The 5,993-nt window shown below is 27.4% G+C and overlaps 1 protein-coding gene across 1 annotated transcript in view; it reads right to left on the bottom strand.

The window, feature by feature from the left end:
* The window catches only part of LOC111637117 (voltage-dependent T-type calcium channel subunit alpha-1H-like), a 133,243-nt gene that overhangs the window by 41,065 nt on the left and 86,185 nt on the right, over positions 1-5,993 (bottom strand). The window lies entirely within an intron of this gene.

Raw genomic sequence — 5,993 nt, forward strand, 5'->3', positions numbered from 1 at the left:
ATTTTCCAAAATTCCTACGGACAAACGAACAGACAAATTAAATTAAAAACTATATTTGAACCATTAGAAAATGATTTAACAACTTCTAAATAATGATACTAATTAAGGCAAAAAAAAACTTCATTAATAATTTTAGATAAATGATATTTCTATCATTTAAGTAAAAATATATTAAATTGTTTGAGAATTAATAATAATTTTTATATTATTAATAATTAAAAGTAATGGAATATATACTGTATTTATAAATGTGTTTTAAAAAATCAAAGAAAGGATTCAAAATCAAAGTTTTCAGAAAGGAACGAATTGTACAGTTAGACAGACGAACAGACATAGAGACTTTCTAATTATAAACAGAATATATTCAAAACGTAAACGCATGCAAAATTATGAATATATCCACACGTATCTGTGACGTAATTATGGGGGGATGACATATAGTCCCCTCTATCTCCCAAACCCCTTGACGTTTAATCATAAAAATTTAATTGCATCAATTACTGTTGTATACAAACTTCCTAGAAAAATTTCAGAAATTTTCGACAAAAAGCCCAGGAGCTATTAAGCTTCAAATTTAGTGAACAAAATTGTGCATCCTATACATACAACAGCATTCAAACATAGGGAAAAATCCCCAACTTATTTTGAATTTATTAACATTTCAGGATCCTCTGAGTCCAAAAATGTAAAAAAGTTGGTCATAATTTTTTCTTCATTCTGATTGTGGTTTTTAGTTCATCATCGAAGTTCACCCCCAGAGCAAAATCTTAGTTACGCCACTGATACCTGTGAATATCATGATTGAAAAACATGACTATATGAACAATTATAAACGTATGCACAACCGCCGAATCCTGGAATGTTTGCTCATTCCGTGAAATAAAAATTTGCGTAATTCAGAATTATCCTAATTCATAAAATTCCCATTTTATATTTTACAATAAAATACAGACTTTTGTTTTTTATTATCGAGTTACGGCTTAGAAAACATCGAGTAAAGATTTACGTTAAATGCTATATTAGAGTTTAAGAATATATAATTAAATATATACTCACAGAAAAATCTCCAAAACAAGCAAAAATTATTGAGACATCTTCACAATGCCGGCTTCAATTTTTAATTATATTTTTTCATTTATTTAATTAAAAAGATATGCTTTCAATCTCAAATTAATAGTGTCCTGTCCGGTACATCATACTTTCCCTAATAACAACAGAATCATGTCGGTCATCTGTGTAGCTCTGTTGTGGAGAACATTTTTGAATTGAAATCACGTGACTTTCGGCATAGAAGTTTGCATATAGTCGTTAATCCGGACCTCCTATCCTTAATGTTTTCACATCTGGTCTCGAATTTAACCTATCTAACACCGTTCTCGAGATTGAGAAAGGATAGACGGACAGACGGACGACGGTGATAATTTATAGGTCTACGAATTTTTAAAACTGTAGCCCAATAATAGTAAACAATATAAAAAGTTTTTCAAATTACTTATGTTCATAAATTTACTACATCTCTGCACCAATATCATTTGACAAATTCCTGAAATCGGCACATCAATTGCATCTTTCATGAAATGAGCAACATTCCTGGATTAGATGTAACACACATATATATGTTATATGTAATGAATATAAATATAATATACATAATGCATAGACCTATATAATATATGTAACATTTCAATCTTTGGAGGATAGAAGCAGCTGAATAAAAACTCATATGATAACTATTATCTACACTTAAATTTACTAAATTATATTTTAATCTATATTATAATTTTAAACATTAAAGTTAGAAAAAATTAATTAATTTAAATATTTAATTTAATTGCTCTTATATGTTTTTAAAATATATCACTTATTACTCATTTTTTTATTTAACAATTTAATTTTTATTATATTTTTTAAAATGAAATTTTGATAATTTTAAACTTTATAACTTTATTTCTTTAAATAGATTAAAATTATTATTATTAATTGTTTTACTTGTAAATTTAACATAAATATTCATAATAAAATAATGATTCTTTCAATTGGAAATAATTTATTTTGAATTCTTAACTTTTCACATTAAAGCGAAATTTTAACTTTAATTATAAATCGAGAAATTACAGAGAAATCTCTACGTAAACTGAAGTAGTTAAGCAAATCTAAGCATAAACATTTAAAATGTACGCTTGAACTTATTCAACTTTAATTGCAACACTATGTAAATAGTTTCATGCAGATTATCAATTAATAACAGTAATTTTGTTAATTGTAAAGTTTACCGTCACAGAAATCTTAACCTTATTTTTACCTTGATGAAGATCACTTAAAGTATATTACCCCATTTTCAACTATGCAATTAATTTTTAACGAAATATCACTCTCTCTTTCAGCACTTAACGTCTTAAAAAGAAAAATGCACGAAAAATATTTATAATGAAATTATAGATGCTAACGTAAACATAACCATTTGTATATAGTAAATCGGGTCCATAAACTTTCCATATCTGGTCTCGATTTTAATAGTATTTTACTCCTATACATCATACTTCTTTTGATAACAATCGAGTCGTGCCGGTCATCTATTTAACTCAAGATTAAGGAAGAACAGACAGATGGACAAAAGACAGTGGAAGTATATAGGACTGCAATCTAAACATAGTGGCCCGATGAATGGATGAATTTCAGTCACCAATGTTCATCAATAATTAATTTATAACAAGATATAAAAACAAGGGTAAAAGTAAAAATAAAAGCATTAGAATGGATTCTTAATGTAAAGGTCTGTGAAGCCGATTGGTAAAGAGTGTTTGCCATTTTTATAAAATTAGTTTGGGAACAGATAGAATAATGTGATCGGTGTTCATTTTTCAACATAATCGCCATTTAGAGTGGCACAGCTTGAATTTCAACGTAGGATGAAAATTGTTGACCTTTCACATCTCCTTTCATTTTGGAAACAACCGGAAGTCTGATACTGCCAAATCTGAGCTGTAAAGAGAGTGGCGAATAACCTGTAACCTTAGTTTCTTATGCGTCTTCAGTGTTTCCTTACTGCGATACAGGTTATTCTGCACTTTCTTACAGCCAAGATTTGGCAGTATCAGACTTCCGGTTGTTTCCAAAATAAAAGGAGATGTGAAAGGTCAACATTTTTCATTGTATATTGAAGTTCAAGATGCCGTGTGAGAATGGATCGAGAAAACATCAGAAAGTTTTTTCAGTAGTAAATGCAAAGTAATTATGTTGAAAAGTAAAGATGTGTGTTAAAAAAAAAATAATTTTTACTACTTTTTCAAACTGGTCACATTATTATATCTCTTTCCATACTGATTTTACAAAATGATGACCTTATTTATCACTCAGCTCTTGTAATGTAGTTGCTAACATGATCCTAATAAATAAATATTGTTTGTCAATCATAGATTTCATATATTCGTCAACAATTAATTTCGAAAATATAATTTTCTTGATACATAACATGTTAATAATTATATTTTTTCATTTATTTAATTAAAAAGATATGCTTTCAATCTCAAATTAATAGTGTCCTGTCCGGTACATCATACTTTCCCTAATAACAACAGAATCATGTCGGTCATCTGTGTAGCTCTGTTGTGGAGAACATTTTTGAATTGAAATCACGTGACTTCCGGCATAGAAGTTTGCATATAGTCGTTAATCCGGACCTCCTATCCCTAATGTTTTCACATCTGGTCTCGAATTTAACCTATCTAACACCGTTCTCGAGATTGAGAAAGGATAGACGGACAGACGGACGACGGTGATAATTTATAGGTCTACGAATTTTTAAAACTGTAGCCCAATAATAGTAAACAATATAAAAAGTTTTTCAAATTACTTATGTTCATAAATTTACTACATCTCTGCACCAATATCATTTGACAAATTCCTGAAATCGGCACATCAATTGCATCTTTCATGAAATGAGCAACATTCCTGGATTAGATGTAACACACATATATATGTTATATGTAATGAATATAAATATAATATACATAATGCATAGACCTATATAATATATGTAACATTTCAATCTTTGGAGGATAGAAGCAGCTGAATAAAAACTCATATGATAACTATTATCTACACTTAAATTTACTAAATTATATTTTAATCTATATTATAATTTTAAACATTAAAGTTAGAAAAAATTAATTAATTTAAATATTTAATTTAATTGCTCTTATATGTTTTTAAAATATATCACTTATTACTCATTTTTTTATTTAACAATTTAATTTTTATTATATTTTTTAAAATGAAATTTTGATAATTTTAAACTTTATAACTTTATTTCTTTAAATAGATTAAAATTATTATTATTAATTGTTTTACTTGTAAATTTAACATAAATATTCATAATAAAATAATGATTCTTTCAATTGGAAATAATTTATTTTGAATTCTTAACTTTTCACATTAAAGCGAAATTTTAACTTTNTACATCTGAAGTTCGTATATAGTTACTCGGGGTCTCTATCCACTATCATTTCTACATATCGTCTCATCTTTCATCTATCTGACAGTGTTATCGAGATTACCAAAGGACAGACAGACGGACGACAGTGGGAATTCATAGGTCTACAATTTTTCCAAATTGCATCCCAATCACTCAGTCAGAAAGCACTTGCTTTTATTCATTTATTTTAAACTATTATTATCGTTCTTATAATTTATTTGACTTAACTTAATCGTTTCTTAGTTAAATAAATATTATGTTTTTTTCTTATTTTTATTTTTTTAATTTACCGCAGACATAAGCCACTTATTAGACGTTTTATTAACTAAATGAATTTACATTAGAAAACTGTTTGACAGTTAGTTTTTTTACTTTAAAATCAGGTTGGAAACACTTTGATAAACAAAAAAATAAAAGAAAATTGGATAATCTATTACAAGATAAATGGTTAGAACGTAAAAACAGAATCAATCACTTGGCAAAAAGAAATTGCAACTTTACATCTCTTGTGCATTCGTTTCTTTCTTTCTTTACTTTTAAAAAATTTTTTCGTGTGATGATTTAAATTTTTCTTTTTAGAATTTAAAAAAATATTTTTACTTTAATTCATTAAAATATTTCTACAAAAATTTCGTTTAAAAAATGGAATGCGATATCAAAAATTTTATTCATCTCCAATGGAATAATTTCCCTTTTTTTAAATTAAAGAAAGAGTAATAAAATAAAAATAATAAAACAGAGAGTATAAGTTAATAAATCGATTTGGTATTTTTTTAAATGTTAGTTTTTAATCTATACAAAGCAAAGCTTCGATTTAACGTTAGAATTTGTTCGGATCTAAAATTGGTGCGAAATCGAGCGTAGCGCTAAACTGAAATACCTCAAACAATAGTAAATGTACGTAGTAAAAAGACCTATATCTAAAATTGACACTAAATTGTATCTGGCGCTAAGCCGAAGTACGTCGAACGATAAAGAATTTCGGAGTTTGAGTCACATAATTTGATGCTATTCAGAATTTCACAGATATTAAAAGTTCTATATATTCATCGATACTTCGAGGGTGGGCTTAATTATATTTCGGTTTTTAGTGTGCATTGTAACCCTTCAATTGAAGTATGGGGTGCTTAATTAGCACCATATACTTCAGTTTAAGTATAGGGTGCTAATTGAAAAAAACTTGTTATGGTGGATTTGTAATGGTAATGTCCTCTGTGTATTTGTAGTGTCTTCATGTGCAAGAAGTCACCTGTCCTCTGTGTAGTGTAGTTTTCAGCATGCGCAAGAAATCACGACCCAATTGTGGAATTCTCAAAAAACACTTCTCTAAAACCTCTGAACAATGATTGTGCACTCTTTCCACGTAAGTGTTAATTAAATAACATTTTTTGAAGCACCATGTACATAAGAAATACGTATTATTAAAAAAATCTGCACTTATTTTAAAAATTTTCTCATTAAAATTTATTAAAAATCCAAGTAAACATTGTGAAATTAAATATTTTATAAATAAATATAA

This window comes from Centruroides sculpturatus, unplaced genomic scaffold, assembly GCF_000671375.1.
Source record: "Centruroides sculpturatus isolate CEXI.00-Female unplaced genomic scaffold, Cexi_2.0 scaffold1155, whole genome shotgun sequence".
NCBI classification, from domain to species: Eukaryota; Metazoa; Arthropoda; class Arachnida; order Scorpiones; family Buthidae; genus Centruroides; species Centruroides sculpturatus.